This window comes from Lutra lutra, chromosome 7 (assembly GCF_902655055.1).
Source record: "Lutra lutra chromosome 7, mLutLut1.2, whole genome shotgun sequence".
Taxonomy (NCBI): domain Eukaryota; kingdom Metazoa; phylum Chordata; class Mammalia; order Carnivora; family Mustelidae; genus Lutra; species Lutra lutra.
The window spans coordinates 147717067-147743884 of NC_062284.1; the positions used below are offsets into that span (position 1 = coordinate 147717067).

Consider the following 26818-nt stretch of genomic DNA (forward strand, 5'->3'; position numbering starts at 1 on the left):
ATGTTCATAGCAGATATGACCACAGTCACCAAAATTTGGAAAGAACCAAGATACCCTTCAATGCACAAACGGATAAAGAAGATATGGTCCATATATACAATAGAGTATTATGCCTCCAACAGAAAGGATGAATCTCCCACTTTTGTATTAACATGGATGGGACTGAAAGAGATTATGCTGAGTGAAATGTCAAGCAGAGTCAATTATCATATGGTTTCACTTATTTGTGGATTAAAAAGAATAACATGGAGGACATGGGGAGATGGAGAAGAGAAGGGAGTTGGGAGAAATGGGAGGGGGATATGAACCATGAGAGACTGTGGACTCTGAGAAACAAACTGAGGGTTTTGGAGGGGAGGGAGGTAGGAGGTTGGGTAAGCCTGGTGGTGTGTATCATGGAGGGCACATAATGCATGGAGCACTGGGTGTGGTGCATAAACAATGAATTCTGGAGCACTGCCAAGAAATTAAAAAGATAAATAAAAATTTAAAAAAGAAGATATAGTCCTTTTATACAATGGAATATTACACCTCCATCACAAAGAATGAATACCCAACTTTTATATAAACCAGGACGGGACGGGAGCAGATTATGCTGAGTGTAATAAGTCAAGCAGAGACTCAATTTTTATATGGTTTCACTTACTTGTGAAGCATAAGGAATAACATGGAGGACATTAAGATAAGGAAAGGAAAAGTGATTTGGGGTAAATCGGCGAGGGAAATGAACCATGAGAGACTGTGGACTCTGAGAATCAAACTAAGGCTTTTGGAGGGGTGGGGAGGTGGGAGGTTGGCTGAGCCTGGTGGCGGTTATTAAAGAAGGTATGTATTGCCTGGAGCACTGGGTGTGGGGCATAAACAATGAGTCTTGGAACACTGAAAAAATAAAATAAAACTAAAGAAAAAGTTATCATGGAATATGTTATATTAATCCTCTAGTTGTAATGATAAGTAGGTTAAAAAACAAGGATTATGAGAACGAATTAAGAAAAAAAAAGAATGAATGAAAAGTTGTATCTATGAAATATACAGGTTTTGGGGCAATACCAGGTACTAAATATATTATTTCCCCCTGATATTAGGGTTTTAAAATTTCATGGAGTCCCTCTGGTGGTTGTCCTCCTGTTCTCTTGGCTTGTCTTCTGGTAGAGGAGCCTGCCACATTTTTTCTAGTCAATTTTTCTTGGGGTGACTGACCTTGCGACCTTCCAAGGGGCTTGGTTCTGTGGAAACTGGTTTTTCAGGCTTTTGTTATCTGGAGGATTTTGTTCTTTGGCAGCTTTTCTGCTGCAGCTACTGAAGGTGAATCCAGAGTCTGCACAGGAGAGTGTTAGGGACCCCCCCAGACTTCACCAGGTCTCCCCCTGACTCCACCGCTGCACCTCACACCAGACACCTGCAGACATAAGACATCCTGGTCAGGAAACTGTCACACACCCACTGTTTCTCTTGTATCCACTCTCACACTCGAGGTCCCTTATTTTCTGTAAACTACCTTTTAAAAGAGCAACAAGGAAAAGCCAGACAAACACAAACTCCATGGTGAGTGTTCTCAATTCTGTCCTGATTAGTGAATGGGAACACCTGGAAATACCATGGCTGAGGCTCCTCTCCCAGCTGCAGGGAATGGACTGGGCTGTTTTAATCAGCAGAGGGAGGGCCCTATTTGCATGTCCTCTGACTATATATGCAGCTTGGGATCTAAGCTGATGGAGAGGGCAGTTACAGGGCAGGTGTGACTGCTGTGATTTTGTTGCATTGACAGGATTTGGGAAAAATGATTTTATTTATTATATGATTTTCCAGAGCACTTGGCTTCTGTGTCCTAACTCTTTTTACACATTCACCCACATCTTGGGGTTTGTTTCATGCTACGCCAGAAAGAGTTTTGAACGTACACCCAGAATTATACAGGTTGTGTGTGGTGTCCAAGAGCATGTGTGGGATGTGAGCCACAGGAATTGGCCTGGGCTCCTCCCGCCAGACCTGCTGTCCTCTGAATCACCTGCAGGACAGAGTGGGCAGGTTCATGAGAAGGTGGAATCCCTGCTGTGATGGGGACAAGATGATTTTGCTTCTTTTGGATTTTCTCTAAATATAGAAAGAATTAGTGTTTGTGCAGTTCTATTTTCAAGTCTCTAACATTTCAGTATCTCTACGTTCCTTCCAAGTCATCTCTGGGATTATCTGCAATAGCTGTGATGCATGTACTTGACACAGGACGACTGCACACACTGTAGGTAAACCCTGCAGTCAGAATCATCATTATCCAGAGCAAACAAATCAATTTTCCACAAAATTTACTGTATTTTCTTTTTTTAAATTTTTTATTTTTTCAGTGTAACTGTATTCATTATTTTTGCACCACACCCAGTGCTCCATGCAATCCGTGCCCTCTCCAATACCCACCACCTGAATCCCCCTACCTCCCACCCCCCGCCCCTTCAAAATCCTCAGATTGTTTTTCAGAGTCCAGAGTTTCTCATGGTTCACCTCCCCTTCCAATTTCCATTAACTCCCTTCCCCTCTCCATCTCCCCTTGTCCTCTATGCTATTTCTTATGCTCCACAAATAAGTGAAAACATATGATAATTGACTCTCTCTGCTTGACTTATTTCACTCAGCATAATCTCTTCCAGTCCTGTCCATGTTGTTACAAAAGTTGGGTATTCATCCTTTCTGATGGAGGCATAATACTCCATAGTGTATATGGACCACATCTTCCTTATCCATTCGTCCGTTGAAGGGCATCTTGGTTCTTTCCACAGTTTGGTGACCGTGGCCATTGCTGCTGTAAACATTGGGGTACAGATGGCCAGCTTTTCACTACATTCCTATCTTTGGGGTAAATACCCAGTAGTGCAATGGCAGGGTCACAGGGAAGCTCTATTTTTAATTTCTTGAGGAATCTCCACACTGTTCTCCAAAGTGGATGCACCAATTTGCATTCCAACCAACAGTGTAAGAGGGTTCCCCTTTCTCCTCAACCTCTCCAACACGTGCTGTTTCCTGTCTTCCTAATTTTGGCCATTCTAACTGGTTTAAGGTGATATCTCAATGTGGTTTTAATTTGAATCTCCCTGATGTCTAGTGATGATGAACATTTTTCACGTGTCTGATAGCCATTTGTATGTCTTCATTGGAGAAGTGTCTGTTCATATCTTCTGCCCATTTTTTGATATGATTGTCTGTTTTGTGTGTGTTGAGTTTGAGGAGTTCTTTATAGATCCTCAATATCAACCTTTTGTCTGTACTGTCATTTGCACATATCTTCTACCATTCCGTGGGTTGCCTCTTTGTTTTTCTGACTGTTTCTGTTGCTTTGCAGAAGCTTTTGATCTTGATGAAGTCCCAAAAGTTCATCTTCACTTTTGTTTCCTTTGCCTTTGGAGACATATCTTGAAAGAAGTTGCTGTGGCTGATATCAAAGAGGTTACTGCCTACGTTCTCCTCTAGGATTCTGATGGATTCCTGTCTCACGTTGAGGTCTTTTATCCATTTTGAGTTTATCTTTGTGTATGGTGTAAGAGAATGGTCGAGTTTCATTCTTCTGCATATAGCTCTCCAGTTTTCCCATCACCATTTATTGAAGAGACTGTCTTTTTTCCACAGTATATTTTTTCCTATTTGTCGAAGATTAATTGACCATAGAGTTGAGGGTCCATATTGGGCTCTCTACTCTGTTCCACTGGTCTATGTGTCTGTCTTTATGCCAGTACCATGCTGCCTTGGTGATCACGGCTGTAGTAAAGCTTGAAATCAGGTAACGTGATGCCCCCAGTTTTATTTTTGTTTTTCAACATTTCCTTCGCGATTCAGGGTCCCTTCTGATTCCATACAAATTTTAAGATTATTTGCTCCAGCTCTTTGAAAAATACCGGTGGAACTTTCTTGGAATCAATAAGAGAAGAGAGAAGAACCACATGGCCCTCTCAATTGATGCAGAAAAAGCATTTTACAAAATCCAGCATCTGTTCCTGATTAAAAGTATAGGAATAGAGGGAACATTCCTGAACTTCATCAAATCTATCTATGAAAGACCCACAGCAAATATCATCCTCAATGGGAAAAAGCTTGCAGCCTTCTTGTTGAGATCAGGAACACGACAAGGATGCCCAGTCTCACCACTCTTGTTCAACATAGTATTAGAAGTCCTAGGAACAGCAATCAGATAACAAAGAGAAATCAAAGGTACCCAAATTGGCAATGATTAATTCAAACTCTCTCTTTTCACAGATGACATGATTCTTTATATGGAAAACCCAAAAGACTCCACCGCCTACTAGAACTCATAGAGCAATTCAGTAACGTGGCAGGATACAAAGTCAATGTACAGAAATCAGTGGCTTTATTATACACTGACAATGAAAATACAGAAAGGGAAATTAGAGGAAGATATTCTTAAATGACACTACAGTCAAAGGGCTGATGTCTGTGATCTATAAATAAGTTCTCATACTCAACATCCCAAAATATAACATACATGCTCAACCTTTCCATGAGGACCACAGAGGACAGAGAAATCAAGTTGAAGAATCTCCATAGTCTAGATCCTGTGTGAAAGCTCACTTCCAGCTTCCCCCCTCCTCCTCCTCTTTCCCATGAGAATTTGGGGTCTGGATTGTGGTGGGTGGCTCATCCTGGGGCTAGAGCTCCTCAAGGTGCCTGTTTAATAGGGTCTCTATGTCTCAGGTTACCTGGGAAGGGAACACCAATCTTCTTTTTCAAACTCAGATTAATGTCTTCCTTCCTAGAACCTTCTGTGCTTAGGGTGAGTAAAAGACCCTGTGGTTGGTCTTTAGGAGTTATAATGATTGCTAATGTTGTCTTTGTTTCTATGGTGCCTGGCTCTCAGGGCTGCAGGGACCTCAGTGCAGAAATTTGACTCTGTGACATCATGAATCCATGGAAAAGATGTAGGAAAATGTAAGAGGTGGTGAAAATAGGTAAGTCCTGGGTAAGGAGGACCAAAATGTAAGTAAATGAGGGCTGGGGTTCCATCTATTGTCCAGGTAGAGATGGGCATATGGGAGCTGACTTTGTATGGAACTGGGAATAGGGGAGAAAGCATACTAGTTCCTGGGGGTGCCCTGGGAGGAGGGTCTCCCTGTACTCTTAGGGACCTCAGTGTTCTCTCTGGGGTCCCCCTTCACCATGCCCAGGACCCTCTTTCTCCCATGTGGGGAATGTCCACATGGAGCTTCCCAGAGACCTGGTTTACAGACAAGAGGAGATGATCCTACTGCAGGGAGAGCCTACATTCCTCTGCCCCAGGGGTTGCTCACACATTCATCAACCCCCACCACTCTTCGAGGGGCTCCCTTCTGTTAGAGAATCTCTTTGATCTGCTGCCTCCTTGATCCTCTCGGGCTTAAAGTCGTGGATGTGCAAGTTTGGGGGACAGCAGCTAAGTGTACAAATCTTGTTGAATTTGGACAAAGATGGATCTCTCCACTGCTTCTGGTAATTCAGAACTGCTCCACTCATCATCAGTGCACCTAACTTTACTGAAACAGGTTCACTACCAGGTGTGTTCATGTGTTAACTATGTAATAGGATGGCAGAGATGTTAGGTATTGTCATTATTTGTTGTTACCTAGTTGGTGCATAATGCATTAGAAAAATGATTGCATATAAACAACACAATAAAGGATAAACAAGTAATGTAGGTGCCTTGAGTGTTTCTAGTAATGAACACGTCAAGGGGAACCTACCCTCACGATCAAGCGGAGAGTCACAGAAACCCACAACCTGGGTTTCATGTTGGGAAGACGGGGTAACAACATTATGTCCAGTGACTGAGCTGCACAGCTCATGGCAATCAGCATAACACAACTGTGTAAAATGATAGTAAGACTCAAATCCCGTCAGTTATCACTTCCATAAACTCTGAAAATGCCAGAAAAAATGCTTGGGTTCATGTGTCTCTAACATCTGTGTGTTCCAGCTGCTGTAACAATGTACACTAACTGGGTGGTTTTAAACACTAGACACACATTTCTCACAGTTTTGGAGCCTGGGAAGTGCCATATCAAGGTGCAGGTAGGTTTGGTGTCTGGAGAGAATGCACACCCTAAGCGGTCCTTTCCCTGTTAACTCACATGGGGGCCAAGGGGCAGAAAGCTTTCCCAGTCCTGGTGTATAAGAGCCCTAATCCCAATATGAGACTGCACGCTCCTGACCTAAGTGCTTCCCTAAGGCCCCACCCACTCATTCCATTAAATTGGTGTTAGGTTTCAACATAGTGATGGTAGAAATTATACACATTGAGCTGATACCAGTAACTGAAGGATCAATTAATCTCTGTAGGTGGAAGGCTCCTCCCAACCAGCACCTCCACCTGAGCATTCTCATGGATCCTGCTGAAGCTTCTAGTCTTTGTGTGCTTACAGGGGACACAAGACCATCAGAACCTGCTGGTGACCTTGGGAAGTGGACAGCTTTCACCTGAGACACTGGGTACTACCCTTGCCCTCTTCTCATAGATTTATTATTGTTATCGTCTGCTTATATATTATCATTCCTATTTTCTTTTTTTTTAAGATTTTATTTATTTATTTGACAGAGAGATCACAAGCAGGCAGAGAGGCAGGCAGAGAGAGAGGAGGAAGCAGGCTCCCTGCTGAGCAGAGAGCCCGATGCGGGGCTCGATCCCAGGACTCTGAGATCATGACCTGAGCCGAAAGCAGCGGCTTAACCCACTGAGCCACCCAGGCGCCCCTATCATTCCTATTTTCAAGGGACTCAGATGGTCTTCTTTTTTTTTAAAGGTTTTATTTACTTTATTTGACACAGAGAGAAATCACAAGCAGGCAGAGAGGCAGGCAGAGAGAGGAGGAAGCAGGCTCCCCGCTGAGCAGCGAGTCTGATGCGGGGTTTGATCCCAGGACCCTGAGACCATGACCCGAGGTGAAGGCAGAGGCTTTAACCCACTGAGCCACCCAGGTGCCCATCAGATGGTCTTCTACACCTATTGATAACTTATATTCATTTTCACTCCTTTTTGTAGTTGTTACATGGAATTAGTCATGACACCTTATCTTCTGATGATTTTTTACTGCCATCAGAAACCTCATTCCTCTGTCTTCTCATGCTCCATACATGGAAAACCTCATAGGAAAGCCTAGGTTCAGTGCCCTTTATGTTGCAGATCCCCATGGAATTTCCAGCACTAACTCACAATGTCACAACAACAAAAAAAATCCCTGATTTCGTGTCCTTTTTAAGGTTTATTGAAGCATTTCTGACATGCGGGGAGGCATTCCCTGAAATCAACAGACACTTTGATGATGGAGGTGATTAACATTTCATATTCTCTTGTAAGTGTGTATCGTGTCATCTGATTCATCAACTGTACCAAGCGTGTTTGAGCTCCTCTGCCTCTGGATGGTGTCAGCTAAATAGATTCTGTGAGCATGTGCTCCACACAATGACCCTCCACATTGGGGCCATTCGTATCCGGCTTTGGCTTCATGATAGCCCTGTACCTGATGTCCAGCATGAACTTGATGATGCTGGCTCACAGCTTCTACACTGGGCTGTGTGATGCTGTGTTGTTGAGTCCAGCTGAAAGTTTTACAGACTTAGCAGTCTTACGTCAGAATGTCCGCAATTGTCATTTAGGGAAAAGATTCATCAAGTGTAAGTGACTTCCTGCCTTTTTTGCATGTAAATGTAATTTTCTTCTATGATAGCCAACGTTTCTATTCAAAGATGTAAGAAGTAAGAACAAATAATTCTAGAAAGTCTCGTTGGGGAAACTGGTTTATGGAAAGGAAGCCCCAAACTGTGTCAGGAAACATGCATTTAATCTCCACCTGCACCTGCTTCCTTTGTGGAAAGGATATTGTTTGGTCTTGAATGCTGATGATCACCTAAGTCTCCCCTGGTGACCTGAGCATCCCCTGGTGATCTGTGTGCCTCTTTAGCTGAGACGCTGGTGTGTCCCTGCAGGGAGGTTTGTCTGAGTTCATACGGATGTCCCTTTACTGTCTTTCCCCTACAGTAAAAGACAGCCATATCCTTGGCTTTCAGGCTGTTTTTCTGCAGATACATGTTCTTGGTTTTGTCTCTGGAAATAGTGAGCGACCCTTCACAGAATCTGCCTGGTATTTGCTACTTCCATCATAGCTAACACCTGAGAACCACTGCAGCCCCTTCCCTGGATCCTGGTGGACCAGCTCATGGCATGGCGACTGAAGGTGAATCCAGGTGCTGCACAAGGGTCTCAGGGACCCCCAGGCTTCACCAGGTCTCACTCAGACTCCACCAGCTGTACCTCATACTGGACACCTGCACACACATGACATTCTGGTCAGGAATTTGTCAAACATCCACTGTTTCTATCACTCATATTCAGTCACATACTCAATATCTTCTGTTCTCCATAAATTACCTTTGTTAAAAATCTCATTTTTTTAAGTGTTCCAAGATTCATTGTTTATGCACCCTACCCAGTGCTCCATGCAGTAAGTCTCCTCCTAAATACTCACCACCAGGCTTATCCACCCTCTTAACCCCCTCCCCTCCAAACCCCTCAGGTTGTTTCTCAGAGTCCACAGTCCCTCATGGTTCATCTCCCCCTCTGATTTCCTCCCAACTCACTTCTCCTCTCCATCTCCCCAAGTCCTCCATAAATCATCTTTTAAAACTAGAAGAAGGAAACACAAAAGCACTAAGTCTGTGTTCTTTGTCTGATTTCTTTGTCTGTGTTCTTTGTCTTTGTTCTTTGTCTGTGTTCTTACCTGATTGCTGAGTGGAACACCTGGAAATCCTGGGGCTGATGCTACTCTCCCAACTGCAGGGTCAGGGCTGGCTTGGTTTAATCAGCATGCGGAAGGCCCTATTTACATCTCCTCTGTGTATAGCCAGATTAGGATCTTAGCTGATAGAGAGGGCAGTGACTGTAGCAGTTGTGACTGTCTTTGATTTGGTGGTATTGACCACTTCTGAAAAAAATATAATTTTTTATTATATATGTTTCCAGAGTATATACCTTGGCTATATCTTCTACTTTGTTTTTTCCATATTTGCAAAAATCTCAGAATGTAGGTGTCATGTACCCCATAAAAGCTGTGAGCATACACTCAAAACTGGAGAGGTTTTGTGAGGTGTCCATGAACATTTGTAGGGTGAGAGTGATCCCAGGATATGGGACAGTGTTCCTCCCCTCAGGACCTGCTACATCCCTGAATCAGCTGAAGGACAGATTGGGCAGGCTCATGAAGAATGTAGAACACCTCCTGTGATGGGGATGGGATGATTTTGCTTGTTGTAGTGTTTACCTGAATTACAGACAGCATCAGATCATGAAGGTGTCTTTTCAAGTCTTTAGCTGTCCACTATCTCTGCATTCCTCCTGAGTCATCTCTGTGATTATCTCTCATAGATTTGGTGCATATGCTTGACACCGGATGAACTACGCACAGGCGGAGTGTGTGACATGATAAACACAGGTGTCAAAATCAACAGTATCAAGAGTGAGGAAATCAGTTCTCCTGAAAATTTCCTCCACTTTCCTTGGAATTCCTCCTTCCTCTTCCCTTCTTCACCCTGTCCCCATATAGTTGTTGTTTTTTCTCATGTCACCTTAGACTCTAAATTTGTAGAATTCATGAGTGGGTCATTGTACTACATGTACTGTCTTTGTAAGGCTTCTTTGGCTCAGCTTCAATCCTTGTGCACATAGCCATGTTGCTGTGTGTATCAGGAATTGCTGGTTTTGAGACTGGTGTCTCCAAAGGCACAGGCTTGGAAGCACAAGCTGGAGGAAGATCTGAAGCAGCAGAAAGCAGCAGCTTGCTTTGAGGCTCATCCACGCACTGTCTTGTCCCAGGAGCTCTTGGATCCCAGAGAGAGAAACGATCCCTTGTTGATCATGATCCTTTCCCACTGGCTGTGGAGAAGAGTGCCAAGAGACAGCAGGACAGGAGAATGTTGAGGTAGAAGCTCAGAAATTCCATTCCCTGGAAGAGGCCAGACACTGGAAGGAAGAGCAGTATGGAAGGAGCTTGCCAGGCTGCAGAAGGAACCTGTGCACATGCAAATCCACAACTCAGGCACCAGGCTGTGGAAGTTATGTCAAGTGGCCAGCCTATGACTGTGCCCATATCGCCCATGTTCTCCACTGGATTCCACTGCTAACCTCAGCTGTGAGCTACAGGCACCATCTGGGAATGGCAACCATTGTTTGCCTCAAACCTGGAGCCTTCTTTCCTGGTCACCAGTGCATGGAGAGGACCCATTTCTGCAGCAACATCTGCCGACACTCCACAGAGTGTACCTAACACCTGTGGACTCTCCTTTTGTTGAGATTTTTCCAACATTGGTGAGGCTCATAAGGAGGATGGACACATGTATGCCTCCTAATGACTTCATGGACTTACTTCCTTTCAGTCATCATGGACCTAGACTGTGCTTTTTAACTCTGACTAGAATGAAAATTCTCTATAACAACATAGTGCAATTCTGTTGTGTTGCCTCCATAAATCATTCCTCATTTTCCAGAAACTCAGACCTTTTTCTACTTAGGATGGCCTTTTCTCTCTTTTTGTTCTCATTGGTTTTGTACTTTATTAGTGGAATTTGTCATCACACTGTATCCCTTGACCATTGCTTGCTAGCTCCTTGATCTTCATTCCTCCCACTTCTCCTCATACCCCACACATGGGAAATCCAGCAAGGACCCATGGGATCTCCTTACTTCAATGCAGGTGGAAGGTTGACTCCACACAAGTCCCTCCCATGAGCAGGACCCTGTCCCCACCACATGCAACACACATCCTGAGCCAGTGTCCTTCCCTGATTCTATCCAAGTACTTATGCTTGCTGAGAGGCCTGCCCCACTCTCAGCACACATGACAGTGAAGGTGGTGATGGTTTTGTATACTTGAGTGTGTGTGTTTGCATGTATGTGTGTGTGTGTGAGCTTCAGAGTCCACTTTCACACCATGTATGGCTGAGAGTCCCTCTGCTTTCCCAGACTGACACTATATTGATGCTGTGAGCATAGTTCAAGAGAGTGACCCTATTATGGGTCCTCTTCTATTGCTTTGCATTGTCGATGCCTCTGCAGCCTCATGTCCAGCATGGACGTTCCTGCTAGCAAGTTTGCACTGTGAGCTGGGTGGACCTGGGATGCATACTGAGTGCTGCTGGGATTCCCATAAAGGATCAGTTGATGAGCACCAGAATATTTGTAATCCATTGGTACTTAGGGATGAGAATAAACAATGTAACTGACTCGATTTTGTGTATTTATATCTATTTTTTTAAAATTTTGTGTAGTTGTTTTCCCATTAGAACAAATTTTCTAAGTCAGAGGATGAAGAAGTAAGCACAGAATCATGTGTCCAGAGAGGCTTCCTGTGGGGAACTGCTCTATGGAGAGGAAGCCCCAGACCCTGATTGGAAGCCTGCTCATAACCACCATCTGCAGCTGCTCCTGGTGCTTAAAGACAGAATTGGTGAGTGGTGTGCACCCCCTGGTGGTCCAGATCCCGTCCTACAGTGAGGTTTGTCTCTGGGCTCACACTGAGGTCCCCTCACTGTGTCTCTAGCACAGTGATACATGGCTGTGTCCTCAACTCTCAGGCTGTTCATCTGCAGATACAGCGTGTTCTTGCTGTTGTCTCTGGGGATGGTGAATTGGCCCTTCACAAAGTCTGCATAGCTTGTGCTACTTCCATCATTGCTAATATCTGCGACCCATGGCAGCCCCTTCCCTGGAGTCAGGCGGACCCAGTTCATGAAGTAGCTACTGAAGGTGAATCCAGAGGCTGCACAGGAGAGTCTCAGGGATCCCCCCAGGCTTCACCAGGACTTCCCCAGACTCCACCAGCTGCAGCTCGCACTGGACACCTGCAGACAGAAGACATCCTAGTCAGGAAACTGTCACATACCCACTGTTTCTCTCACACACATCCACTTGCATACTTAATGTATATTATTCTCCATAAATTACCTCTTAAAAGAACAAAAAGGATTTGTTAACAGTTTCCTTTGTTGTGCAAAAGATTTTGCTCTTGATGAAATCCCAATAGTTCATTTTTGCCCTTGCTTCCCTTGCCTTTGGTGATGTTCCTAGGAAGTTGCTGTGGCTGAGGTAGAAGAGGTCGCCGCCTGTGTTCTCCTTAAGGATTTTGATGGATTCCTTTCTCACATTGAGGTCCTTCATCCATTTTGAGACTATTTTCTTGTGTGGTGTAAGGAAATGGTCTACTTTCATTTTTCAGCATGTGGCTGTCCAATTTTCCCAACACCATTTGTTGAAGAGACTGTCTTTTTTCCATTGGACATTCCTTCCTGCTTTGTCCAAGATTAGTTGACCATAGAGTTGAGGGTCTATTTCTGGGCTCTCTTTCTGTTCCATTGATCCTTGTGTTGTTTTTGTTCCAGTAAAATGCTGCCTTGATGATGACAGCTTTGTAGTAGAGCTTGAAGTCTGGAAATGTGATGCCACCAACTTTGGCTTTCTTTTTCAATATCGCTTTGTCTATTCGACGTCTTTTCTGGTTCCATATAAATTTTAGGATTATTTGTTCCATTTCTTTGAGAAAAAATGATTGTATTTTGAAAGGGATTGCATTAAATGTGTAGATTTCTTTAGGTAGTATAGACATTTTCACAATATTTGTTCTTCCATTCCATGAGCATGGAACATTTATCCATTTCTTTGTGTCTTCCTCAAAAACAACTGACAGAATGGGAGAAGATATTTGCAAACAACATATCAGACAAAGGACTAGTATCCAAAATTTATAAAGGGCTCAGCAAACTCAACACCCAAAGAACAAATAATCCAATCAAGAAATGGGCAGAGGACATGAACAGACATTTCTGCAAAGCAGACATCTAGATGGCCAGCAGACACATGAAAAAATGTTCCACATCCCTTGGCATCAGGGAAATACAAATCAAAACCACAATGAGATCCCACCTCACACCAGTCAGAATGGCTAAAATTAACAAGTCAGGAAGTGACAGATGATAGCGAGGATGTGGAGAAATGGGAACCCTCCAACACTGTTGGTGGGAATGCAAGCTGGTGCAACCACTCTGGAAAACAGCATGGAGATTCCTCAAAAAGCTGAAAATAGAACTACCCTATGTAGCAATTGCACTACTGGGTATTTACCCTAAAGATACAAATGGAATTATCTGAAGGGTCACAGGCACCCGAATGTTTATAGCAGCGATATCCACAATAGCCAAAATATGGGAAGAACTTAGATGTTCACCAACAGATGAATGGATAAAGAAAGTGTGGTATATATATACAATGGAATACTATGCAGCCATCAAAAGAAATGAAATCTTGCCATTTCCGATGATGTGGATGGAACTAGAAGGTATCATGCTTAGTGAAATAAGCCAATCAGAAAAAGACAATTATCATATATGATCTCCCTGATGTGAGGAATTTGAGGGGAAATGTGGGGGGCTTGGGGAGTAGGAAAAGAATAAATGAAACAACATGGGTTTGGGGGGGAGACAAACCATAAGACTCTTAACCTCACAAAACAAACTGAGGGCTGCTGGGGGGCGGGGATTCGGGAGAGGGTGGTGGGGTTATGGACATTGGGGAGGGTATGTGCTATGGTGAGTGCTGTGAAAAGTGTAAACCTGGCAATTCAGAGACCTGTACCCCTGGGGATAAAAATACATTATATACTTATAAAAAATTTAAAAAATAATAATTTTAAAAAATTAAAAGAACAAAAAGGAAAACCCAGCCAAGCACAAACTCCATGATGAGTTGCCTGTGTTCTGTCCTAATCACTGAATCGGAACACCTGGGAATCCCGGAGTGGTGCTTCTCTCCCAGCTGCAGGTTTCTGGCTGTGATGTTTTAATCAGCAAAGGGAGGGACCTATTTGCATGTCTTCTGACTGTAGAGTCAGCTCCAGGCTTAGATTCCATCCTTTACTAGTTAAGAAAGCAAAGATTGCATTAGGTTTGAAGATCACTTTGTTTAGATGGCACTGTGACTAGAGGAAGTTTTCTAAGATGTGAACACAGTTATCTTTCCATTTCTGTATGCACTTTTAAAAGTCTTTCATCAATGTATGGCATTTTTAGTGTACAGTATCTGAACTCCTTATTGAATGTTAACCCAAAATATTTTATTTCCTGTGTCAGTGTAAAAAGAATGATTTTATTAATTTCTTTTTTTTTTTTAGATATTTGTTGTCATTGTGTGGAGACATAGCTTTATTATGTATGTTGATTTTGTATCTTGGAGTTTCCCAGATATCATTGTTTAGTTCAAAGATTTTTGTCTCTCTGTGTGTGGCATTTGTCGTGTTTGATTGTGTATAAGAACATGTCATATGCAGGGACCCCTGGGTGGCTCCATCATAAAGCCTCTGCCTCCAGCTCAGCTCATGATCCCAGGGTGCTGGGATTGAGTCCCACATCAGGTTCCTTGCTCAGCAGGGACCCTCCTCCTTCCTCTGCCTGTTTTTCTCCTTGCTTGTACTAGCTCTCTTGTTCTCTCTCACTCTCTCTGACAAATAAATAAAATCTTTAAAAAACACACATATCAGACCTCAGCTACAACAACATCTTCCTAGGAATATCGCCAAAAGCAAGGGAAGCAAGGGCAAAAATGAACTATTGGGATTTTATCAAGATCAAAAACTTTTGCACAGCAAAGGAAACAGTTAACAAAACCAAAAGACAACTGACAGAATGGGAGAAGAGATTTGCAAATGACATATCAGATAAAGGGCTAGTGTCCAAAATCTATAAAGAACTTAGCAAACTCAACACCCAAAGAACAAATAATCCAATCAAGAAATGGGCAGAGGACATGAACAGACATTTCTGCAAAGAAGACATCCGGATGGCCAACAGACACATGAAAAAGTGCTCCATATCACTCGGCATCAGGGAAATACAAGTCAAAACCACAATGAGATATCACTTCACACCAGTCAGAATGGCTAAAATTAACAAGTCAGGAAATGACAGATGCTGGCGAGGATGCAGAAAAAGGGGAACCCTCCTAAGGTGTTGGTGGGAATGCAAGCTGGTGCAACCACTCTGGAAAACAGCATGGAGGTTCCTCAAAATGTTGAAAATAGAACTACCCTATGACCCTGCAATTGCACTGCTGGGTATTTACCCTAAAGATACAAACGTAGTGATCCGAAGGGGCACATGCACCCGAATGTTTATAGCAGCAATGTCTACAATAGCCAAACTATGGAAAGAACCTAGATGTCCATCTACAGACGAATGGATAAAGAAGATGTGGTATATATACACAATGGAATACTATGCAGCCATAAAAAGAAATGAAATCTTGCCATTTGCGACGACGTGGATGGAACTAGAGGGTATCATGCTTAGCGAAATAAGTCAATCGGAGAAAGACAACTATCATATGATCTCCCTGATATGAGGGAGAGGAGATGCAACATGGGGGGTTAAGGGGGTAGGAGAAGAGTAAATGAAACAAGATGGGATTGGGAGGGAGACAAACCATAATTGACTCTTTTTTTTTTAATTTTTTTTTTATTTTTTCAGCATAACAGTATTCATTATTTTTGCACCACACCCAGTGCTCCATGCAATCCGTGCCCTCTACAATACCCACCACCTGGTGCCCCCAACCTCCCACCCCCCACCCCTTCAAAATTCTCAGATCGTTTTTCAGAGTCCATAGTCTCTCATGGTTCACCTCCCCTTCCAATTTCCCTCAACTCCCTTCTCCTCTCATTCTCCCCTTGTCCTCCATGCTATTTGTTATGCTCCACAAATAAGTGAAACCATATGATAATTGACTCTCTCTGCTTGACTTATTTCACTCAGCATCATCTCTTCCAGTCCCGTCCATGTTGCTACAAAAGTTGGGTATTCATCCTTTCTTTTTTCTTTTTTTTTTTACAGCTTTATAAACATATATTTTTATCCCCAGGGGTACAGGTCTGCGAATTGCCAGGTTTACACACTTCACAGCACTCACCATAGCACATATCCTCCCCAATATCCATAACCCCACCCCCCTCTCCCAACCCCCTCCCCCCATCAACCCGCAGTTTCTTTTGTGAGATTAAGAGTCACTTATGGTTTGTCTCCCTCCCAATCCCATCTTGTTTGTCCTTCCACATATTAATGGATAAAGAAGATGTTGTCCATATATACAATGGAATATTAATCAGCCAACAGAAAGAATGAATACCTACCATTTCATCGACTTGGATGGAACCAGAGTGTTTTATGTCATGGAGAATTAGTCAAGCAGAGAAAGACAATTATCCTTTCAATTCTATGTGGAACATAAGGAATAGTGAGGAGGACCACAGAGAAAATCAATTATCATTCGGGTTTACTTACTTGTGGAGCATAAGGAATAACACAGAAGATATTAGGAGATTAAAGGAAAACTGAATTGTGGTAAATTGGAGGGGGATATGAAGCATGAGAGACTGTGGACTCTTAGAAACAAACTGAGGATTTGGGAGTGGAGGGATGGGTGAGCCTGGTGGTGGGTATTGAGGAGGGCATGTTTTGCATGGAGCACTGGGTGTGGTGTATAAACAGTGAGTCTTGGAACACTGAAAAATAAAAAAAAAATCAGGGAGGGAGACAAACCATGAGAGACTCTGGATTCTGGGAAACAAACAAGATTGACAGAAGTGAGGGTGGTGGGGATGGGGCAGCCAGGTGATGGGTATTAATGAGGGCAGGTGATGAGATGAGCACTGGGTGTTTTACATAACTAATGAATCTTTGAGCCCTACATCAAAAACTGATGATGTGGGGCGCCTGGGTGGCTCAGTTGGTTAAGCAACTGTCTTGGGCTCAGGTCAGGATCCCGGAGTCCCAGGATCAAGTCCCACATCAGGCTCCCAGCTCCATGGGGAGTCTGCTTCTCCCTCTGACCTTCTCATCTCTCATGCTCTCTCTCACTGTCTCTCTCTCAGATAAATAAATAAAATCTTAAAAAAAGAAAAAAAATTATGATGTGCTATATGTTGGCTAAATGAACATTAAAAAAGAATACAGAATTTTTTCACGTTTTTTAAGAATTTCTTTTCGGTGTTCCAGAATTCATTGTTCATACACCAAGGAAATAGGGGCTTTGAATGACACACTGGACCAGATAGACTTTTTTGTTATTTATTTGGGCCCTTTCTCTTTCATTTTGATAAACTTAGGTAGAGGATTCTCAGGTGTATTGCAGTTTTTTTCCCCCAAAGTGTCATGTGACGTGATGAGCACAGGATTTTATACTGAATAGATGGAGCATTGAATATTATATCAAAAGCCAGTGATGTCCTATATCTTGGCTAATTGAGTTATAAAAAAGTATGCAGACCCTGGTTGCTTTGATATGTTCTGTGTTTCTTAGTTTCTATATTATCTCTTTCTGCTCTAATCTTGCTATTTCCTTCCTTCTGCTATATTTAGGATTTAGCTGTTGCTCTTTCTCTAGCATCTTTAGGTAATGATTGGTTGTTTATTTGAGATTGTACTTCCTTCTTGAGGTTTCCTATATGGTGTGTATTTCTGTCTTAGGACCACCTTTGCTGCGGAGAAATTACAGGGTGGTGATAGAGGTTTTCTACTCATTTCTTAAGTTTAGTTTTATTTTTTTCAGTGGAGGTTTTATACGCGCGCGCGTGTGTGTGTGTGTGTGTGTGTGTGTGTGTGTGAGACCTTCTGGCTCTGCTGGAGGTTCTTGTGATCCACAGTGAGTACCATTGTGATTCTTATGAGGGTTTTGTTGACGTGCATCATGATATTTGTAATTTATTGATATTTAAGGACAAGAGAAAACTAATGTAACTGACTTTTTTTTGCATGTTATTATATTTTTCTTCCTGTTACAAGTAAGTTTCTAAGTCAGAGAATGAATAGGTAAGCACAGAATAATGTCAAGGAAAGTCCCTTGGGGAAACTGCTCTATGGAGAGGAAACCCCAGACCCTGATAGGAAATATGCCATAGATTCCATCTGCACCTGCTCCTGGGATTAAAGACAGAATTGGTGAGATGTGTGCACCCTCTGCTGGTCTGATACCCTTGTAGTTTGAGGTTTGTGTCTGGGCTCACACTGATGTCCCCTCACTGTGTCTGTTGCACAGTAATACACGGCTGTGTCCTCGGCTCTCAGGCTGTTCATCTGCAGATACAGCATGTTCTTGCCATTGTCTCTGGAGATGGTGAATCGGCCCTTCACAGAGTCTGCATAGAATGTGTTACTTCCAACACTGCTAATACTTGTGACCCACTGCAGCTCCTTCCTTAGAGTCTGGCAGACCCAGCTCATGCCAGTACTACTGAAGGTGAATCCAGAGTCTGCACAGGAGAGTCACAGCGACCCTCCAGGCTTCACCAGGTCTCCCCCAGACTCCACCAGCTGCACCTCGCACTGGACACCTGTAGGCACAAGACATCCCAGTCAGGAATCTGTCACACATCCATGGTTTCTCTCACTCATATCCACTCACATCCTCAATTTCTTTTGTTCTCTAGAATTACCTTTTAAAAGAGCAAGATGGAAAACCCAGCCCAGCACAAATTCCAAGGTGAGTTTTCTGTGTTCTGTCTCGATCAGTGAATATGGACACCTGGAAATCCCAGAACTGGGGCTCCTCTCCCAGCTGCATGATCCCAGCTGGGCTGTTTTATTCAGTGGAGGGAAGACCCTATTTTCATGTCCTCTGAGTATATAGTTAGCTCCAGACGTAGGTTCAATTCTTTACAAGTTAAAAACAAAGATTGCATTGTTTGTGGATCTTTTGTTTAGATGGCACTTTGACAATATGCAGTATTCTTTTTTGTTTGTTTGTTTAAAAAATGCATTTATCGGGGTCTCTTCTGGTTCCATACAAATTTTTGGATTATTTGCTCCAGCTCTTTGAAGAAAACCGGTGGAATTTTGATTGGAATGGCTTTAAAAGTATAGATTGCTCTAGGCAGTATAGACATTTTCACAATGTTTATTCTTCGAATCCAAGAGCATGGAATGGTCTTCCATCTTTTTGTGCCCTCTTCAGTTTCTTTCATGAGTGTTCTGTAGTTCCTCGAGTACAGATCCTTTACCTCTTTGGTTAGGTTTATTCCCAGGTATCTTATGGTTCTTGGTGCTATAGTAAATGGAATCGATTCTCTAATTTCCCTTTCTGTATTTTCATTGTTAGTGTATAAGAAAGCAACTGATTTCTGTACATTGACTTTGTATCCTGCCACGTTACTGAATTGCTGTATGAGTTCTAGTAGTTAAGGGGTGGAGTCTTTTGGGTTTTCCATATAAAAAATCATGTCACCTGCGAAGAGAGAGAGTTTGACATCTTCATTGCCAATTTGGATACCTTTTATTTCTCTTGGTTGTCTGATTGCTGTTGCTAGGACTTCTAACACTATGTTGAACAAGAGTGGTGAGAGTGGGCATCCTTGTCGTGTTCCTGATCTCAACGGGAAGGCTGCGAGCTTTTTCCCATTGAGGATGATATTTGCTGTGGGTCTTTCATAGATAGATTTGATGAAATCATGAATGTTCCCTCTATTCCTATACTTTGAAGTGTTTTAATCAGGAATGGATGCTGGATTTTGTCAAATGCTTTTTCGGCATCAATTGAAAGGACCATGTGGTTCTTCTCTCTTTTCTTATTAATTTGTTCTATCACATTGATTGATTTGCGAATGTTGAACCATCCTTGTAGTCCAGGAATGAATCCCATCTGGTCATGGTGGATAATCTCTTTAATGTGTTGTTGGATCCTGTTTCCTAGGATCTTGTTGAGAATCTTAGCATCCATATTCATCAGTGATATTGGTCTGAAATTCTCCTTTTTGGTAGGGTCTTTGCCTGGTTTGGGGATCAGGGTAATGCTGGCTTCATAGAAAGAGTCTGGAAGTTTTCCTTCTGAATCACTAAGGAAATGTTGAAAAACAAAAATAAAACTGGGGGCATCACGTAACCTGATTTCAAGCTTTACTACAAAGCTGTGATCACCAAGACAGCATGGTACTGGCATAAAAACAGACACATAGACCAGTGGAACACAGTAGAGAGCCCAGACATGGACCCTCAACTCTATGGTCAGTTAATCTTCGACAAAGCAGGAAAAAATATACAGTGGATAAAAGACAGTCTCTTCAATAAATGGTGCTGGGAAAACTGGGTAGCTATATGTAGAAGAATGAAACTCGACCATTCTCTTCCACTGTACACAAAGATAAATTCAAAATGGATAAAAGACCTCAACGTGAGACAGGAATCCATCAGAATCTTAGAGGAGAACATAGGCAGTAATCTCTTCGATATCAGCCACAGCAACTTCTTTCAAGATATGTCTCCAAAGGCAAAGGAAACAAAAGCGAAAATAAAGTTTTGGGACTTCATCAAAATCAAAAGCTTCTGCACAGCAAAGGAAACAGTCAACAAAACAAAGAGGAAACCCACGGAATGGGAGAAGATATTTGCAAATGACAGTGCAGACAAAAATTGATATCCAGGATCTATAAAGAACTCCTCAAACTCAACACACACAAAACAGACAATCATATCAAAAAATGGGCAGAAGATATGAACAGACACTTCTCCAATGAAGAAGTACAAATGGCTATCAAACACATGAAAAAACGTTCATCATCACTAGCCGTCAGGGAGATTCAAATTAAAACCACATTGAGATATCACCTTACACCAGTTAGAATGGCCAAAATTAGCAGGACAGGAAACAACATGTATTGGAAAGGATTTGGAGAAAGGGGAACCCTCTTACACTGTTGGTGGTAATGCAAGTTGGTGCAGCCACTTTGGAGAACAGTGTGGAGATTCCTCAAGAAATTGAAAATAGAGCTTCCCTATGACCCTGCAATTGCACTACTGGGTATTTACACCAAAGATACAGATGTAGTGAAAAGAGGGGCCATGTGTACCCCAATGTTTACAGCAGCAATGGCCACGGTCGCCAAACTGTGCAAAGAACCGAGATGCCCTTCAGCGGACAAATGGATAAGGAAGATGTGGTCCATATACACTCTCGAGTAGTATGCCTCCATCAGAAAGGATGAATACCCAACTTCTGGAGCAACATGGATGGGACTGGAAGAGATTATGCTGAGTGAAATAAGTCAAGCAGAGAAAGTCAATGATCATATGGTTTCACTTATTTGTGGAGCATAACAAATAGCATGGAGGATGGGGAGTTAGGAGAAGGCATTTGGGGGAAATTGGAAGGAGAGGTGAACCATGAGAGACTATGGACTCTGAAAAACAATCTGAAGGGTTTGAAGAGGTGGGGGGTGGGATGTTGGGGGAACCAGGTGGTGGGTATTGTAGAGGGCACGGACTGCATGGAGCACTGGGTGTGGTACAAAAATAATGAATACTGTTACGCTAAAAATAAATTAAAAAAAATAAATAATAAGTGCATTTATTGGGTGCCTGGCAATCTCAGTGGGTTAAAGCCTCTGCCTTCAGCTCATGTCATGATCCCAGATTCCTGGGATCGAGCACCCCCATTGAGCTTTCTGATGGGCCCAGGAGTCTGCTTCACCACCACCCCTCTCTGCCTGCCTCTCTGACAACTTGTGATCTCTGTTTGTTAATATAAATAAATGAAATGTTTAAAAAATGCATTTATTGGTTAGAAATATTGGGACAGGACATCAATAATATAAATTCTCATTCAGAGTTAAGAATTCTATCAGAGCCAAGTTTAAATATACCTTTAATATATGAATGAATAAACTTTGCAAAAGTACTAGGACTATCAGTTTCCAAGCTTTTTGTTTTGTTCCATAATCCTGTGTGTGTGTGTGTGTGTTCTTTTTAAAGATTTTATTTATTTATTTGACCGAAAGTGATCACAAGCATGCAGAGAGGCAGGCAGAGAGAGAGAGGAGGAAGCAGACTCCCCGGTGAGCAGAGAGCCCTATGCAGGCTTGATCCCAGGACCCTGGCATCATGACCCAAGCTGAAGGCAGACACTTAACAACTGAGCCACCCAGGCGCCCCAACTCTATGTGTGTTTTTATGCCAGCACCATCCTGTTTTGATGAAACAGCTTTGTAATCTAGCTTGAAGTTGGAGCGTGGTGACTCCAGGTAGCTTAGTTGCACGCTTGATCTCTTTCTTTCTTTTTTGAAAAATTTTTATTTATTTATTTAAATATCTTTGCAATGTTCAGCATTCATTGTTTATGCACCATACCCAGTGGTCCATGCAACACATGTCATCCACAATACCCACCACCATGCTTACCCAACCTCCCACGCCCTCTCCCCTCCAACCCCCTCAGTTAGTTCCTCCCAGTCCACAGTATCTCATGGTTTGGCTCCCCCCCCTAATTCTCCCAACTTCTTTGTCCTCTCCATCTCCCTATGTCCTCCATGTTATTTTGTATGCTCCACAAGTAAATGAAACCATATGATGACTGAATCTCTCTGCTTGATTTATTACACTCTGCATAATCTCTTCCAGTCCCATCCATGTTGATACAAAAGTTGGGTATTCATCCTTTCTGATGGAGGCATCATACTCCATTGTATGTATGGACCATATCTCTTATTTTTTCTTGTAAAATTTTTAAAAAATTCTTTTCACTGTAACAGAATTCATTGTATATGCACCATATCTCTTATTTTTTTCTTGTAAATTTTTTAAAAAATTCTTTTCACTGTAACAGAATTCATTGTATATGCACACCACAACCCATGTTGCTCCAAAAGTTGGGTATTCATCCTTTCTGATGGAGGCATACTACTCGAGAGTGTATATGGACCACATCTTCCTTATCCAAAGTGGCTGCACCAACTTGCATTTCAACCAACAGTGTAAGAGGGTTCCCCTTTCTCCACATCCCCTCCATCAATGTTGTTTCCTGTCTTGATAATTTTGGCCATTCTAATTGGTGTAAGGTATTATCTCAATGTGGTTTTAATTTGAATCTCCCTGATGGCTAGTGATGATGAACATTTTTTCACGTGTCTGATAGCCATTTGTATGTCCTCATTGGAGAAGTGTTTGTTCATATCTCCTGCCCATTTTTTGATATGATTGTCTGTTTTGTGTGTGTTGAGTTTGAGGAGTTCTTTATAGATCCTGGGTATCAAACTTCTGTCTGTACTGTCATTTGCAAATATCTTCTCCCATTCCGTGGGTTGCCTCTTTGTTTTGTTGACTGTTTCCTTTGCTGTGCAGAAGCTTTTGATCTTGAGGAAGTCCCAAAAGTTCATCTTCATTTTTATTTCCATTGCCTTTAGAGTCATATCTTGAAAGAAGTTGCTGTGGCTGATATCAAAGAGGTTACTGCCTATGTTCTCCTTTAGGATTCTGATGGATTTCTGTCTCACATTGAGGTCTTTTATCCATTTCGAGTTTATCTTTGTGTACGGTGTAAGAGAATGGTTGAGTTTCATTCTTCTACATATAGCTGTCCAGTTTTCCCAGCACCATTTATTGAAGAGACTGTCTTTTTTCCACTGTGTACTTTTTCCTGTTTTGTTGAATATTAGTTGACCATAGAGTTGAGCATCCATATCTGGGCTCTCTACGCTGTTCCACTGGTCTATGTGTCTGTTTTTATGCCAGTACCATGCTATCTGGTGATCACAGCTTTGTAGTAAAGTTTGAAATCAGGTAACATGATGCCCCCAGTTTTATTTTTGTTTTTCAACATTCCTTAACGATTCAGGTTCTCTTCTGATTCCATACAAATTTAGGATTATTTGCTCCAGCTCTTTGAAAAATACCGGTGGATTTTTGATCGGAATTGCATTAAAAGTATAGATTGCTCTAGGCAGTATAGACATTTTAACAATGTTTATTCTTCCAATCCAAGAGCATGGAATGGTCTTCCATCCTTTTGTGTCTTCTTCAATTCTTTCATGAGTGTTCTGTAGTTCCTTGAGTACAGATCCTTTACCCCTTTGGTTAGGTTTATTCCCAGGTATCTTATGGTTCTTGGTGCTATAGTAAATGGAATCTGTTCTCTACTTTCCCTTTCTGTGTTTTTATTGTTAGTTGAAAAGAAAGACACTGATTTCTGTACATTGACCTTGTATCCTGACACATTGCTGAATTGCTGTATGAGTTCTAGTAGTTGGGAGTAGAGTCTTTTGGGTTTTCCATATAAAGAATCATGGCATCTGTGAAGAGAGAGAGTTTGACTTCTTCATTGCCAATTTGGATACCTTTTATTTTTCTTTGTTGTCTGATTGCTGTTGCTCGGTCTTCTAATGCTATGTTTAACAATAATGGTGAGAGTGGGCATCCTTGTCGTGTTCCTGATCTCAACGGGAAGGCTGCGAGCTTTTTCCCATTGAGGATGATATTTGCTGTAGGTCTTTCATAGATTGATATTATGAAGTTCTTACACCTACACAAAGATAAACTCAAAATGAATAAAAGGCCTCAATGTGAGACAGGAAATCCCTCAGAATGCTAGAGGAGAACATAGGCAATAACCTCTTCGATATCAGCCACAGCAACTTCTTTCAAGATATGGCTCCAAAGGCAAAGGGAACAAAAGCAAAAATGAACTTTTGGGACTTCATCAAGATCAAAAGCTTCTGCACAGCAAAGGAAACAGTCAAAAAACAAAGAGGCAACCCACGGAATGGGAGAAGATATTTGCAAATGACAGTACAGACAAAAGGTTGATATCCAGGATTTTTAAAGATCTCCTGAAACTCAACAAACACAAAACAGAAAATCATATAAAAAAATGGGCAGAAGATATGAACAGACACTTCTTCAATGAAGACATACAAATGGCTATCAGACACATGAAAAAATGTTCATCACTAGCATTAGGGAGTTTCCTATTAAAACTATATTGAGAGGGGAGTCAAGATGGAGGAGAAGTAGCAGCTGAGATTACTTCAGGTAGTGGGGAAACAGCTAGATAGCTTATCTAAAGATTGCAAACACCTACAAATCCAACAGGAGATCGAAGAGAACAGCAATTCTAGAAACAGAAAATCAATAACTTTCTGAAAGGTAGGACTGGTGGAGAAGTGAATCCAAAGCGAGGGGAAGATAGACTGTGGGGGGAGGGCCCGGCTCCCAGCAAGCGCTGGAGCAATGGAGCACAAAATCAGGACTTTTAAAAGTCTGTTCTGCTGAGGGACATCACTCCAGAGGCTTAACTGGGGTGAAGCCCACACGGGGTCAGCATGGCCTCAGGTCCTGCAGGGTCACAGAAGGATCGGGGGTGTCTGAGTGTCGCAGAGCTTACAGGTATTAGAACGGGGAGGCCGGCTACAGAGACGGAGCCAAGGATTGAACTCATAGCTCGGGGTTACCTTGAACTGGTCGCAGTCTCCGTGAGCTTGTAGCGTGGTAAGAGGCCAGGCAGACGGCTGTAATTGGGCGCTATTCTCTGAGGGCGCACTGAGGAGTGGGGCCCTGGGCTCTCGGCTCCTGCGGGCAGGAGACTGAGAGGCCGCAGTCTTCATTCCAGTCCTCCAGAACTCTACGGAAAGCGCTCAGGGAACTAAAGCTCCCGACAGCAAATCCGAGCAAATTACTGAGCCCTGCCCCTGGTAAGGGTGGTGCAACTCCGCCTAGGGCAAAGACACTTGAGAATCACTACAACAGGCCCCTCCCCCAGAAGAACAACAAGAAATCCAGCCAGGACCAAGTTCACCTACCAAGGAGTGCAGGTTCAATACCAAGGAGAGCAGCGAAATTCCAGAGGAGGAGAAAGCAAAGCACGGAACTCCTGGCTTTCTCCCCATGATTCTTAGCCTTGCAGTTAATTTAATTTTTTTTTCTTTTTCAATTTTTTTTCTTTTCTTCTGCTATTTTTCTTTAACTTTCACCCTTTTCTTTTAACGTTTTTTAACTAGTTTATCTAATATATATATATATTAGAAAATATAGAAATAAATAAAGAAAATAAAGAAAACAATAAAAAATTGTAATATATATATATACAATTTTTTATAGTTTTCTTTATTCGTTTTCTTTTTTTTGTTTGTTTCTTTTCTTTTTTTTTTTTCTTTCTGAACCTCTTTTTATCCCTTTTCTCCCCCATCACGATTTGGGACCTCTTCTGATTTGGTTAAAGCATATTTCCTGGGGTTGATGCCACCCTTTTAATATTTTACTTGCTCCTTCATATACTCTTATCTGGACAAAATGATAAGGCGGAAAAATTCACCACAAAAAAAATAACAAGAGGCAGTACCGAAGACTAGGGACCTAATCAATACAGACATTAGTAATATGTCAGATCTAGAGTTCAGAATGACGATTCTCAAGGTTCTAGCCGGGCTTGAAAAAGGCATGGAAGACATTAGAGAAACCCTCCTCAGAGAGATGAAGCCCTTTCTGGAGAAATAAAAGAACTAAAATCTAACCAAGTTGAAATAAAAAAAGCTGTTAATGAGGTGCAATAAAAAATGGAGGCTCCCACTGCTAGAATGAATGAGACAGAACAGAGAATTAGCGATATAGAAGACCAAATGACAGAGAATAAAGAAACTGAACAAAAGAGGGACAAACAGCAACTGGACCACAAGGGGAGAATTCGAGAGATAAATCACACCATAAGACGAAACAACATTAGAATAATTGGGATTCCAGAAGAAGAGGAAACAGAGAGGCGAGCAGAAGGTATATTGGAGAGAATTATTGGAGAAAATTTCCCCAATATGGCAAAAGGAACAAGCATCAAAATCCAGGAGGTTCAGAGAACCCCCCTCAAAATCAATAGGAAAAGGTCCACACCCCATCACCTAATAGTAAATTTACAAGTCTTAGTGACAAAGAGAAAATCCTGAAAGCAGCCTGGGAAAAGAAGTCTGTAACGTACAATGGTAAAAATGTTAGATTGGCAGCAGACTTA

The 26818-nt window shown here is 42.2% G+C and overlaps 1 long non-coding RNA gene and 1 gene segment (V, D, J or C); both read right to left on the bottom strand.

The window, feature by feature from the left end:
- The window catches only part of LOC125104246 (immunoglobulin heavy variable 3-74-like), a 227296-nt gene that overhangs the window by 41650 nt on the left and 158828 nt on the right, over positions 1–26818 (bottom strand).
- LOC125104253 (uncharacterized) lies at positions 1356–18509 on the bottom strand. Its single transcript, XR_007128624.1, has 4 exons — positions 18495–18509; positions 18082–18392; positions 15566–15571; positions 1356–1367 (listed from the first exon to the last, which is right to left on the bottom strand). It is a non-coding gene; the product is annotated as an uncharacterized LOC125104253 (long non-coding RNA).